This window comes from Pongo abelii, chromosome 4, assembly GCF_028885655.2.
Source record: "Pongo abelii isolate AG06213 chromosome 4, NHGRI_mPonAbe1-v2.0_pri, whole genome shotgun sequence".
In the NCBI taxonomy this organism is placed as follows: Eukaryota; Metazoa; Chordata; class Mammalia; order Primates; family Hominidae; genus Pongo; species Pongo abelii.
The window spans coordinates 99,579,430-99,594,860 of NC_071989.2; the positions used below are offsets into that span (position 1 = coordinate 99,579,430).

The 15,431-nt window shown below is 36.4% G+C and overlaps 1 long non-coding RNA gene and 1 pseudogene across 1 annotated transcript; one reads left to right on the forward strand and one right to left on the reverse strand.

Moving 5' to 3' along the window:
• Nucleotides 1-8,231: 8,231 nt before the first annotated feature.
• On the reverse strand, nucleotides 8,232-9,209 carry LOC100456821 (poly(rC)-binding protein 2-like; annotated as a pseudogene).
• A 2,608-nt stretch (nucleotides 9,210-11,817) lies between these two features.
• On the forward strand, nucleotides 11,818-15,140 carry LOC134761489 (uncharacterized). Its single transcript, XR_010140164.1, has 4 exons — nucleotides 11,818-12,379; nucleotides 13,033-13,209; nucleotides 14,196-14,338; nucleotides 14,565-15,140. It is a non-coding gene; the product is annotated as an uncharacterized LOC134761489 (long non-coding RNA).
• Nucleotides 15,141-15,431: the final 291 nt, after the last annotated feature.

A 15,431-nucleotide genomic window follows, 5' to 3' on the forward strand; every position in this document is an offset into this window, starting at 1 on the left:
AGGGGAGTAGGTGGAGGCACCAGTTGGGTGGATAAAGATAGGGAGAGGGAAAGTAGAAAGGCCAGTTTTGTCGATTTCACATTTTACCTTGACAGTCCACGTGTTTAATATATCCTTGCATTCACAGAGTCTATGTTCTCAGAAATAAGGTGGTTGATATGATCGAAACTGGAATAAAATGTATATTTCATCAAGAAACAGATGGATCTTAGGAATCTGGTAAAAAAAAAAAAGTAGAATTTGGCATAGTTTGAATGTTTGCATGTAGAAAGAGAATATTACATTGTGGCATTTCCTATTTCTTTTTACATGTGAAATTACAGTGAACTTATAAAAATCCCCCTGTCTTATTTTTTTTTATTTTTTATCTTTTTTGAGACAGGGTCTCACTCTGTTGCCCAGGCTGGAGTATAGTGGTGTGATATCAGCTCACTGCAACCTCTGCCTTCTGGGTTCAAATGATTCTCCTGCCTCAGCCTCCCAAGTAGCTGAAATTACAGGCGCACACCACCACACCTGGCTAATTTTTGTATTTTTAGTAAAGATGGGGTTTTACCTTGTTGGCCAGGCTGGTCTTGAACTCCTGACCTCAGAAGATTCACCTACCTTGGCCTCCCAAAGTGCTGGGAGCCCAGCCCCCGTCTGTCTCTTTTTACACACATGCATACATATTATGTGTACATACTTAACCACATCATCTATCTGTCATTGCTTTCCATTAATTACATTGCTAAAATATGTGAATAATTTAAATTTTAAACTTTAATACTTATGAAAAGGATAACTGCATAAAAGTGAAATTAAAAATACAACCATAGGCTTATGTTTCCAGATAGGTTTTGAAAGATTACATGTGTTCAATCATAATATATTTCCTTTTCCAACAAATAGCTAAAATTTATTCTAACTCTAAATCATTAATATTATATACACAAGATTGAGCTCTGAGAGTTTATTAGAAAAGAAAGTTTACATTTCACTCTCCCTTCAATGATTTCATAAACAAAATTGCTTTAACATGACTTTCAATGAGCAAATATAATATTTACACTTTTGATCTACAAAATTTCTTTAACAAATTGGAGTGTAACTAGTACTGCCAGTTTTTATATATTGGTGAATAAGGTTTGTGGTAGTTAATTATCATCTTTCTATAACTGAATAACTCAGAAAAATTATATATTACCAGCACAGCCAAAATAAAATAAGGTTATTATTATATGTCCTCTAAGTGTTCTTAAACACTTTTTTAAAAGTATTTATTTTGTTATGCTTTATGAGTCAATGCATTGTCCTATATTCCGAGTATAAAGAGATATTTAAATAGGACTTGCTTTGATGAACTAACCACGAATTCTGAGTTTTAACATGTATGCTAAGTTTTATAAATTTGGTGTGAAAATGAATGGGAATTCACGTGGGTTGTAACACAGAGATTCATAGTATCAGAAATTGAATGAATGCTCCACTCAGAGTGTTTTAATTTCCATTGCCTATACTCTCTCGTATTTCACCTGAATTCAAGAACTCATAAGTTATTTACTTAATTGTGTGTATTTCTCTGCTTATAGTCTATATTTCAACTTGGGAATGAATTTCACGTTTCTTTGTGTCCCATGCACAAAGTGTGTTGAACATGAGGTTCTTAGTAAACGATTGACTGCTTCAGGTTTAGGTCCAGTCCACACTGAGACAAGTCTGTGATAAACTATCTGGACATCCTTATTAAACCCAAGCATTTGGAAAAATGAAGTCCTTCCAGTGCTTTTTTTGACTATCTCCAAGAAAAGGATAGTTGTCTGGTTATCTGGAGTTAGCCAAGAAGTCTCTGATTTTCAGAAATCATCCAGTGTAATATGAAACTCATTACATCACAAATAACCCTGTTTTGAAATGAATTATTACCTATACAGATCCAATTTAATCTATACTTCACTTTTCTTCTTGTAGGTGATTACTATGTTATTCCTATTGTTGAGCACAATGCCTTCTACATATTGGGGACCTTCATAAATATTAGTTGAAGTAAGAAATAAATGATGTATTAATGTTAATGAATCATCAATCCAGAGTTAAACAATCCTACACGATAACTGGCATTTTCCAAGGCAGTCTTTGAGAAAAACCTTCAGTTATTTCAGAAAAGGGAACAAGGCCCCAGAGGTCTGTTACATTGGAAACTGCCTACCATGGGTAGCCACCCATATAAACTGATCCCAGGCAACATAGTCAAGATGTTTGTACTTGTGATGCCACAACCTACTCTTCGGCCAGATATTTCTTGACCCTCTTCTTTTGTAATTCAAGAATGCTGAAGACTTTCTCTCTAAAGTGTATTGACTTAAAAAGCTAGACTTCCTAGAAGTGTCTGTACTATAAAAGAGAACCTCCGATAGAACATGATGTGTTTCTAATGGAGGATTTTAGACATAAATATGGGACATCTGAGGCTCTAGACTTCACAGGAGCTTTTTGTATTGTACTTCTTTGTCTCCAAAGGCAAAAGCTTGTGGCATATACATTTAAATGAGTTATTCTTACTGTGAGAGGGATTCTGCCACAGTAAATAGTTGTTGAGACAGTAGAGAGGTGAATGAAATCAAGTTACAGCTGATACTAGGGTGTGTGCTTTTGGTTCAAAGTAAAAGACTATATTGTCTAGTCCATGTGATGCTGTTACATTGGTTTATACATTTAAAGGAAAATTAAACCATAAATATGATACTATCTGAGTCATTTCCTGTGGCTTCTTTAAACTATAGGGGTTTGGTAGGTTTACACACGGAAGTCTGGAGAATGAGGGTGTGACATATTGCAAAGAATAACATGTCCGAAAGTTAAAGTTACAGTGACAGTAGTAGGAGCCCTTAAAATCAAGCTGCAGTGTTCTTTTCCTATGCTAGGGCCACAGATAGAAAGATGATGAAAGTGACACACACACACACACACATACACTCACATATATGTAAAGTCAGTAATTAGTTCAGTAGTAAATCTGCTTAGGCCTTCCTCCTCTATTTTCAAAATTTCAGGGCTTTTGTCTACTATTTTTTAATTCCAAATTTCATTTGAAAATAAAAACCTTTAATCTTTCAACAATTTTTATCCACAAAATAAAGTTTAGGAGAAGTAAAGCTAGCTGTGAGAATGACCTGAGACATGATTATTCCTACCATCTTAGTTTGAAATTCAGTAAGTAGATCACAAAAACAAGTACGCTCCAGAGAAGGAAGAAAACATGCTGTCCTGTGGACTATCCTGGTACCCCTTCAATTCCTTGAAATGCCTTTCCAGTATGTATAATTAAGAGGGCATTCTCTGCCTCATAAAATTCTCCAAAACAGCTTTTTTTTTTCTTTTGTTTCCTGTGGCTATTTTGCTTTTGTTGCTTATTTCTACCTAACGATGAGTTTTGCACATTTTGAATCTTTGTCCTAGCTATGCAACAGATCTAACTGCCCACCTTTCCAGGCTCATTCTGATGAAGTAGAACCAGAATTACAGTTCTCTGGTTTGAGAATAATCACTGCAGCAATATATAACATTTCTGAGAACACAGTGACCTTTTCCCGTTAGTAAGATTCTTTGAAATCTTGGGGATGTTTCCATTGCTATATTGATACATCTTATGTACTTTGCCAAAACCAGGCAGTGATATTTCCATTTCTGTTCTCTCTTTTTCAGCCACCCCCTGGGCTTGCTTTGCACCCCACAGTATAAACACTGAACATGGTGTCTGAGTATGAGACAGGAATGGTCTCACCACCTGGGAGTCTAAACCTCCTCCATTCATTTTCAAAACAGGATCACAAAAACTGTGCTACACCTGCTTGTTCCACACAAGGACTAGATTCCCTAGTTCTTAGATAGTTTTACAGACCATTTCCCTACATATTCAGCTGTCAGCTATTGTTACTTTTTACAATCCAGAAGAATATGCTAATTATACTGACACATAATGCAATATGCTTAAGAACATGCCACTCAAACGTGTGGCTCTCAGGAGAATTCTACCTTCAAGAAACTTCATCTATAAGGAAATATCCCCTTTGAGATAAAGGCAATTCTTTTGTAATAACAGAGGGGAAGGCTAAAATGTGATTTACAGCACATCACAACACTCGATAGTGTGATTTAACTGTTGTATAAAAACATATAGATTTAGGTTGAATTTAAATAGATGGGTGAGAAAGAGAGAGAAAGAGAGAGATTAAAATAACAGATGACTTCCAACTATAAAAAGTTCTCTAAGAAATGACAGAATAGTTAATGCATAGATTTCAAAGAAAACTACTGTTTCATACTATTGAGTATTAAACCTCTAATTTCTATAAAAATCTCTAATTTTTCCACATATTAAGTCAGGGAACTAAAAATGTCTTCTGTGGATATTTTTATAATAATATTTTCTGTTATAAAAAAGGCATTGCCAGACACTACCATCTGTCGTGTAGACTGACAGTGTACGAATCTGATGTCTTTCTGTGACTTCCTATCTTATATAATTGGAGGTTTCAGCCCAGAATGATGCTTCGTTTCCACCTAAGGACAACCAAGTTTGAATTCTCCTGAAATATTTTAATCATTTCCCTGCTATGCGCTGATAAGACCAGTGTTCTGCATAGTTAAAAGCTATAAACGTGTCTATTGAGAGGGTGTTAAAAATTCTCCTCTGAGCTTCTGGCCATCATCCAGAATTATTACCATAATACCTTCTGAAATGAGACGGAAAACATAATGCATTATAATTGATAAATGTTTCATTTGTACTTACTTTATTTTGGAAATTTGAAACACTCAAAATGTCTTAGCTGCATCAACATGGGTAAAGGTTTATTTTACTATTTTTTGATGAAAAAGCTGTCTTTGCAAATTGTTTATGTAAAGATTGGAATATTTGTCTATCATTCTTTAAAAAGAGTTCAAGGACATTAAAACTACTCTATTGACTCAGATGTGTGCAAATGTGTGTTTGTGTGTAAGGGTACATGTAACCATCCTAATCCCAGTCAAGGAGACAAGATTACGGAATCACTTTTGTAGTTTTTCATTAAAAAAACCCACCTTTTTAATAAAAGAGAAATTGTTACTGTTGAAACCTGTTAATTGGAGATAATGTCTGTGTAACTGAGCATTGTTCAAGGGTAATGACCTCCTGCTGCTAAGCCCTGAAAATGTTGACAGGAAGCCAACACATTTGTTTTCAAAGCAGGAGACATAGGTCCTTTGACATGATTCTATTAAAATGGCTTTATTTTTGTTGCACTATGTAATAGACAGAAATCTAATCATTCTAGTTCATATTATCAATGCGCTCCCATTTTTCTACTTCCAAATATCTTTGTAGGTTGTGTTTTCACTGCTACTAAATGCACCAATTAGCACCTTTGCTGCTGCTGAGTAGCTGATCTTATAATACAGTCAGTTAAGTTAATTCGGTAGGTTGTCAAAAAGCACTGAAATGAGTTAGTATTCATTAAGGTATGCCACTCAATACAATGTAATAATCAATGCTTTATAATTCATTGTAGCTGAGGAAAGAGGTTGGGTAATTTATAAAGAAATAGTGACAAGGGTTCCCCACTTCCCTGCCCTTAATTCTTACACACTTCATTTGGCTAATGTTTGAAATTTCATTTGTCTAACGTATAAAATTTCACTTAAAAATATTCTTCTGGGTTGATTGAGATTTTTATCAGTAAGAATAAAGGATCTAAGAACTGGTTTCCTGATGGGATTAGATGTACATGAAGGAGTGTTAACCTGAGGTAGGGAAAGAGGAGATCTTAAAGTATTAAAGCATCCGTAATGTGAGGATTGGAGGAGCTTAGAACCAATTCTGAATACTCTTCAGAGACAACCTAGGTGGTGGCTGCTGAACCACTTGCATTATGATTGTGTGGAAAGAATAATTGCAAAGATTCTTTTTCTGGCTATAGAGGGAAAATTTGTCATATTTTAAAAATACTTATATTAATGTCCTGGCCCTATCCTCAGTGATTTTTAATTCAATTGTTTTAGGATAGGGCCCTGGTGGTCACATCAATATTTTTTAAGCTCAATAGGTGATTCTAATTCATAGCCAGAGTCTTCTGTTCTGTGATTCTGACAGTCACCAGGAGGGCCTGTTGAAACACAGTGGGCTGCACCCCTACCCCTCCAAAGAGCTTCTGATACAGTGAGTCTAAGGAACGGCCAGAGAATTTGCATTTCTAACAAGTTCCCAGGTGGTGCTGATGCTGCACTAGAATGTATAGGAAGCCATTTAAATTATGTCAACTTAGTCATTTCTTTATTCCTGATGACTTTCAAAGGAAGAAAAGGGAAGACTCAAGACAGCAAGAGTCAAGTAGGGGCCAAGTTAGACTGTGTTTTCCCATTATACACCACTGTGTTGTGGTAGTTCTAAAATAGCTTTTTGATTCCTTTCAAGTTTTCCATTTCTCTGGTTTACTTAAAATTTGTTATTTCTAAACACATAGTTTTTTTTTAAATAATAACTTTATAGCTAATACTTATTGAAAATTCAGTTACCATCAGGATCCAACCTAAATGTTATGTATTACCTCATTTAATCTTCACCACTTAAACAGATGCTCTTATTATCATAGTCAGTATTTACTTTCTTAAGGTCACACAGCTAATAGGTAGTAGATTTGGAATTGTAATACAAGCAAACTGACTCTACAGCCTAAAACCTTAATTTCTCTGTACTGCTTCCGCATACCTAATGATTTATGAAATATGATCTTACAACTCTGAGGGGCTAAGTATATCACTGTTTATTATCAAATTATTCTTGATGACAGAATAATGATAAAATAACCCCCATTTATTGAGTCCCTACTTAGGGCCATGCACTATGTTAAGCACTACTATCAAATTCCCAAGTGTTTAAGGGATGAGACAATTAAGTGGTGAAATTAGGGTTTAAATTTATGCCTTCTGGTGGGTGTTGGAGTTCTGCCCCCAAAAAGGAACCATTTAGGTTCCTGATAACATTCCAGTTTCAGATTCAAAATTCTGAAAAAAATGTAGCTATGCTCCTAACAATATCCCTGTATAATTCTGGCAAATTTACTTTTGCCTAAGAATGTCTGATATGGTTTCTGTTACAGTTAAAAAAAAAAAGCTTTGATTAAAATGGTGGTCATTTTGATGTATGAATATGAGGTCCCTGAGGCTTGGAGAGTTGAAGAGTTTAAATGAATTTAACTAAAATCACCCAAACTAAACAATGGAAGTAGGAATAGACAACTTTTAGGCTTATTTTCTTTCTGCTGCAACAATTTACTCCTCATGTCTGGTTTTGCATCTTTTCTTAGATCACCTGTGTGAGAAGATCACAGTACAGACCATAAATCCTTAATTTTTTTTCCTTAGTGCATTTCTGAGTGATGGCCCAATGAGTTTTATGAGCAGATAGGAAGGGCTGCTGCTAGTGTGTTTTCAAGAGTCATGCATAGCCCTCCAGGAATCATTGTCTAGACCTCCTCCAGGAATCATTGTCTAGACCTCACCAGCTTGTTGTTAAGAGACAAATAAAATAGCAGATTCCAAGTGCCTGGCACATAGGAAGCACAAGGTTCAGTAAATGGTGGCGATTACTATATTGTCCTAATGGCAATAGGCGGAGGGAAGTGAGAGGGAAGAGCAAAGCTCTGTACTAACTCAGATGACTCCCTGGTTTCAAAGATATCATTTGAGTATAGAAAATATTTGGTTTGTATGTAAAGAAAAATGAACTTTTCAAAAGTCAGTATCAGTCATTTTCACAGCTCGTGTTTATGAGGTTTATCAACTCATATCAACAGGTTCAAATCAATTTGACTTGCACATGCTGCGTGCATACTGAGACCCAGGTGATGTGCAGATTTATTGTTGGAGAGCTGTTTCCAGTAACTTAGAGCCAAGAAACATTGTTATAATCATGTAGAGGGGTGGAACTATGTATACAAAATGCTCAGGCACAGGAGACATTTATTTTTCTGTCTGTTGTTATGTCTGTCTATATCTATCCTCTTTCTCTCTCTCTGGCTAAATTAACTTTCTAATTTTTTAAAGGAATTAAAAGGCTTTAATTAAAAAATCTTGAGTGGATAATAAAGTGTAGAAATAGAAAATTTACAAACTATTTAAAACCTGGAATCACTGACTGTTCGGGAACTACACAGAAGGATCATGAATGGTGGTGAACAGCAGAAAGAAATTATGGATGAATCTACATTATTTTAGCTGCTCCCCATGCCACCTGTCTCAGAGGAAAGCCTGACATTTATTAGATATTGAACCAGACTAATGCTGGCAGCAGATCCAGTGATTGTAACCTGCCTATCGGTAGATCCTTCCACTGGGTTCAAAATTTTGATCTGCACCCCAGACTTCTGAGGGATCTCCTTGATTTTGGTGCCTTGATGTCTGAAATTATTCAGCCAATCAAATCATTTGGAATGGTGAGTTCATGAGAAGTAGTTGGAGCAGATGCATTCAAACCTGCACTGAATCCAGTGTTGCCATGAGTTGTGGGAAAATAAGCCTGTTGCATTGCCCACTGGTGCAGCTTGGTCAACTCTAGAGGTGATCCCTCCAGATAAGCGCTGAAGCACATGGACAGGGTGGTGTGGGGAAAGTTTGCGCAGTTGCTGCTTGTGATGTACTTGTCCTTACCACCTGCAAAGATGACCAGAGAACTCAATAATAGCTTGGGCTGGTAAGGAATAGTCATGCTCTTCCGGGGGTACTGGGAAAGTCTCCAGCATGTCTACGCATGTCTGTTTGACACACTCAGTTATGGATTGCAGAATGTTAGCAATAGTGATGGCCCACTCAATTGAGTTGGGAGCATATCCTCTGTCAGCTGCACCTGAGCCTCTACACTCTCTCATATTTCCTTGATTTTGCAACCACCTTTTCCAATAAGATGGCCACACTGACTAAGATGACCAAGGGTCTACTGGCACCTGTGCTATTGGTTATAGAGCTGCTGATGTCCTCTTCCAGTTTGTCAATTATCATAGTAAGCCTTTGAAGATGGCATTAGTGAGTCCAGCCAAAGTGATAACTCTCTCAGGACAATTTTCTAATTTCTTTATTGAAAAACAACCATTTGCAAAGTTGGGGGCATTACCCTATATGACACTAGATGGTATAAGTGAATTTAACATAAATTATCTATGTTATTAGATATTACTTACTGTGACTGCATGCATCACAATGCTGTGTTTACCTGGTAAATCACCACTGCGCCCAGCTAATTTATTTATTTGTTTTTTTGAGACAAAACTCCATTGTCCAGGTTGGAGTGCAGCAACGCCATCTCGGCTCGCTGCAACCTCTGCCTCCAGGTTCAAGTGATTCTACTGCCTCAGCCTCCTGAGTAGCTGGGATTAGAAAGGCGTGTGCCACCATGCCTGGCTATTTTTTGTAGTTTTAGTAGAGATGGGGTTCCACAATGTTGGCCAGGCTGGTCTCGAACTCCTGGACTCAAGTGATCTGCCTGCCTCGGCCTCCCAAAGTGCTGGGATTACAGGTGTGACCCACTGCGCCCGGCCCTAATTTTGTATTTTTAGTAGAGATGGGGTTTCACGATGTTGGCCAGGCTGGTCTCGAACTTCTGATTTCAGGAGATCTACCTGCCTTGGCCTCACAAAGTGCTGGGATTATAGGTATGAGCCACCACGCCTGGCCTAGTGTTTATGTTTTGACTTTTATTGTTTGTCACCTATTCATCTTGATCATGCTATTTCTTATCCCAACATTTGGCATATCAGTTCTAACACAGTATTGATATGTAACCTCTTTAAAAATATACACATGTAGGCCAGGCACGGTGGCTCACCCCTGAAATCCTAGCACTCTGGGAGGCCGAGGCGGGCAGATTGCTTGAGGCCAGGAGTTCAAGACCAGCCTGGCCAACATGGCAAAACCCTGTCTCTACTAAAAATACAAAAATTAGCCGGGCATGGTGGCACATGCCTGTAATCCCAGCTACTCAGGAGGCTGAGGCAGGAGAATCGCTTGAACCTGGAGGCAGAGGTTGCAGTGAGCCGAGATCGTGCCACTGCACTCCAACCTGGGCAACAGAGCAAGACTTTGTCTCAAAAAAAAAAAAAAATACACACACACACACACACACACACACACACACACACACACACACGTAGATGTAGAGAAGCCTGCCCCAGAAAAGATTTTAACAATAAAATTATGAAAATAGGACAAATGTTAAAAGTGAATTCAAAATTTAACTACTATTAGGATTTTAATGTTATCCACTCCAGTTATTTAGAAACAATTTAAAATGTATACTTATAACAAACACATCCATATTATGTTGCATCAATAAATACTTATTTTAAGTATTACAATTGTCTTCATTCTTTTTTTTTTTTTTTTTGAGAAACAATCCGGTTCTGTCACCTAGGTTAGGGTGCAGTGGTGCCATCTCTGCTCACTGCAAACTCCACCTCTCGGGTTCAAGCAATTCTCCTGCCTCAGCCTCCCCAGTAGCTGGGATTATAGGAGCTCCCCAACACATCTGGCTAATTTTTGTATTTTTTTAGTAGAGATGGAGTTTCACTGTGTTAGCCAGGTTGGTCTCGAACAGCTGACCTCAGGTAATCCGTCTGCCTCGGCCTCCCAAAGTGCTGGGATTACACGTGTGAGCCACCGTGCCTGGCCTGTCTTCATTCTTTAAGAGTAATTACAATGAGCATTCTAAACATAGCCATAAATTTTATCTAGTGGATCAGTGATAATATAATAAAACCTTACTCCACTACTAGACATTGGGGTGCTTTAAATTGTTCATAGTGTAATGCTATACCTTCATATATTTAACTTTTTCAGTATTTTGGCTGATTTCATTAGGCTAGATTCCAAGGACTGGGAATGCCTTTGACAAGGTATTTGTCAAATTGCTTTCTAGAAGAGTTATACTCATTTATGTTGTCATCAAGAATGAATGGGATGGTAAGTTCACTGTACTTTCACCAGCATGTTAGATATTTATTTACTTATTTATTTTTGTAGATCCATAGGTCAAATGGTACTTGCTTTAATCTACGTTTTCTGGCTACAAGAAAGTTCTTACATTTTCAAATCTGTATTTGATAATTGTTTCCTTTAAATGTCAATTATATGTTTAAACTCTTATCCATGTATCTGTCATATTATTAGTGACTTTTCTATCAAAAGTTTGAATGTTTCACATGCATCTTTCACATGCATAAAAATAAAATCAAGTAATTAAACCAATACTACATTTGTTGGAAAATTTCTCAGTTTAAATTTTAAATTTTTTTATATTCACATTTTAAATGTTATGGTACCATTTACTGATATTTTCCTTTGTGCATTCTTTACATATTCAAAGCGTTGAAAATTATTTCTTTGTTAGAGGTTTGATAAATATTCAATATAATTTTCTTTTTACTTTGACTTAATCTTCAGTAAAATTTACTTTTTAACACATCTGGAATTTGTTTCAGGGTATGATGTGAAGTGAATATATTTGAATTTTAAATAATTTACTATGCTGTGATCCAGCTGCCTGATTTCCCGTAAAGTTGCCAAGTGCCCACTGAAAGAAGAATGTTCTTATATTTTGTGTTCATTGAGATAACATTGGTTACTTTATTAAGCATGCCAGAGTTTTTTTTCTTTTTTTTTTTTTTTTTACTGAGAAACCTATGCCTCACTTCGTTTGTTTTCAAAAAGTTGAATGATCAGAAGGGTATAATTTAATAAAATATTATTTTGTATATTTTGTGTTACCCTATTTATTAGAAGAGTACACTTTAACAAACTACTGCAGGTACTTTTGGATTTTCAGAAGTATTTTAGCCTACAATGGTTAATATATGTATTTTTTAATGTTCTAGGTGAACTTAGATATAAAAACCTGAGTTTGAAGTATGTCCCAATGACTGATTCATTATGCGATTTTACGCAAAGTTTAATCTTCTGCGTCTCTGTTTTCTCTCCAGACCATAGGGATAATGCAACCTACATTATGAGACAATGGTAATAATTAAATGAAAAAATATATGTTAAATGATCAGAAGATGGCCTGATAAAGAAGAAACCTCACAGATGCATTATTTTCTTTTCATTTTTATATGGAATAGGCTATTGGTCATCTGAACTGGTGAAAGAGAACAAATGTTCCTAGTAAATTCCACAGGCACAACTTTTGACTTTGAAATATGTCTCCTTTGAATTTTGAATATAGTTATTTCTGATCTGCAGGGAATTTAAACAACATAATGAAATTATAGAGCTAATACCTAATTCTAGACTCTTTTAATTTTTTCTTGTGTTCAACTACAAGCTAAAAAAAGAGAACTCATTTTAAAACTTCCCTAAGGCAGAAATGATGGTAAGTGTTTGAACTTCAAAGGATTTGCCTAGTCAGATGAGGACTGTATGCTTAGTAAAAGTAAACCTATAGGAAAGAGACCAATAAGAACAGTAATTTAAAAAAGTATGTAGCTCAAATATCTAATTATGATATTTGCCTTAAAAAATCTACCTGGGATTTCTGTTTAGTTGTCTATTAATATGATTTTAGAGACATGAGAAAGACTCCTGTAACAATCTATCCAGCTTGCCACCCATAAAATCTGAAACATATACCTGTATTATAACACATGTCTCACTGTGTCCAGTGATCTTTTTAATAATTTGTAACCTGTTAAACAGGGCTTTATAAAGACAGAGGACAGGTCTTGTACTTCTTTGCACTGATCCTGATGATCATCAGGATTCTCTATAAAAGTTTCATGTCAGAAATTCTGTATTCCTATATTTAGAGCTTTTGTGTCATTGTGCATGAGATTATAATTATTGTTGTCTAAAACTTTATATAATCATGGGATCTTGGACAAGGATGTGTCAGGTTGGGACCTGGGGGAGGACAAGAACATAAGAGACTAGATACTTAAACAATAATGACACAAATAAGATGATTTAGCTCAATTCTTTAAAAAGCAGAGCCTGAGGTAAGCATTAAGATGCTATTGTTTTATTTAGAAGATTCAAGTCCACTGAAGTATAAATGAAAAACAGAAGCAAAGCGAGGACGTTGCAGAGAAATTTAATGCCTTACGTTACAACACTGGTCACCATTGCATGATGAGTCACTAAGAGATACTGCCAGATGCATAGTGAATGTGTTCACACAACACATAGAACTTCTTCGGAAGTGTGGTAAGAATGAGTCATTCCTAGGAGAGGGAAAGGAGGAGAAATGTGTCTTCCCAGCTTTCTCCCATCTCAAGTTACCTATTGGTCAAATCTTATGCAGAGTGTTTTACCCCTACACTGACGGCTTGTATAATCTGGCTTGTCAGTACCATTCAGAGATCCCTTGTATTATGGACTTTTCATCGAAGTCCAGAGGTAAACCAGTGACCTAATATGAATGCGGACTTGACCAGGAAAGAGAGAGAAGAAAAGGTGGTCAAGAGAATCTGAGAAAGCATGCAAAGTTTGTTTCCTAAAACGTAAGAGATGTGAACATTAAGGAATTTGGGAGCATTGAAAACTACAGTTGTAGGGTGATAAAAGTGATACTCTTTTGCTGTATTGGTCAGGTCAGGGGTTGCTATTTGCAAAACAAATGCACCCCAAATTACGGTGGTTTAAATCACTAAGAACTCTATTTCTTGCTTATGTCTCAGTTAAGTATGGGTTGAGGGAACTCACATTCCTTTGACTTAGTGACTCTGCCATTTCTAGGATTCCTAGGATCCAAAATGCCCCCAATGCATCCTCTGCATCTGGCTGCTAGGCCAGGGAAAATAACGAGAGCATGGGGGATTTCCTGGGGATTTTTTTATGTGCCTTATTGTGAAATGTCACACAGCCCCACCTAACAGCAGGGGAGACTGAGGAATGTAGTCTACTGGTATGCCCAGAAGGAAAAAAGGAGGGCTTGTGAACAGTTAGTAGTTTGTGTCAGATATCCTAACCATGTTAAGTTTTTGCTGTAGGAGAATGTTTCATAGTAGTGGTATACTTTGACCTTTAATCTACTTAAGTAATGCAGTAAAGACTCATTTTAATCAGACGCCACTCTTTTGCCCTCTGCATCAAATTTTTCAGATTTTAAAAAAGTTTTCCCATAACCTCACCATCTTGCTTCTGCTTTTTCTGGAAAAAAGTAACTAACTTGAGAATCAATTCTACTCTAGCTTCCAAGACAAACCTTAACCTTAGGGTATTTATATGACAATCTGTGGAGGTACTTACGGAATCAGCCCTCCAGACTTACAGAAGCTGAGCTTCCCAAATGAAACTACTACTTTCCAATGCCTGGACTCATAATCATTGCAAGGTAATTTAGCAAACTTTATGTAAGCTATACCTTAGCCTGAGACTTTTCACAGTCACTGCACTCTTTGATAATTTCATCCCTAACTTTTCTGTCAATGAAAAGGCAATTTACTGACTTTCATCAAGAAAATTACCTTTCTTATCCTTCTGTCATTGCCTGTAAAAGACAGCTGGGAACAAAATGGTGAGGCAATTAATAGTGTTCTTCTTAATTTCTCTCTTCACAGAATCCTGATACAACAACTGCCTATAAACACTTGCCAAGTCTGAGATCAAGCTACTAATTGAAGTAGTCACAATAGGAGGTGTCTTCACTATAAAAATGTATGAAAATTTTGAGTATATTTACTGTGAGAATGCTTTGCGAAGACTTCACAAAAAAGTATTTCACATTGTAATAGTCCTGGAGCATGAGTCATCAGGCAGTAATCAAGTTGTCTTTTTGAATCAGAGTGAAGACCATCAATTTCAAGTTAGTTTTTTTATGTCATGAATGGAATGAGGGAGAGATACCATAGCTATCTTTTCAGAGAGAATCGGATATACTTTCCTGATACACTTGGAACACTGTAATCCTTGCCACAGGTTACATCCATGTTCTCAAAAAGGAGTTTGCATTATTTTTGCAGAATGCGCTCATGGGTCTCATATTAAAGTCTGTTCTACTGTGGAGATACATCCAGAAGTTCAGCACAAATACACTGATTTTCAAAAACCTAGGAATTATCCTGCTTATACCTTTTATTACCTGGAAAAATTACTTCAAGTAATTGGATCTTGGTTTCCTCATTTGTAAAATGAAAATATTGTTATTTACACCATATGGATATTAAAAAGATTGTTAAGATAACATATATGAGAATGATCAGCAGAGTGTCTGGCATGGATACTTTGCCTTAAAAGTATTGAAATGAAATTTGAAGTTTGATATTGTTGATGCTGATCGACTGCCTGTTTCACTGCATTTGTTCTCTTTGGTCTTCTCTGGGATTGCCATCAAGAATTTTAAAATTTATCCTTGGTCTGAACAGAGAGAAAGAAATTCATATGACATATTTTTGCTTTTGGTCTGAACTTACAGATTAAGACTTTCC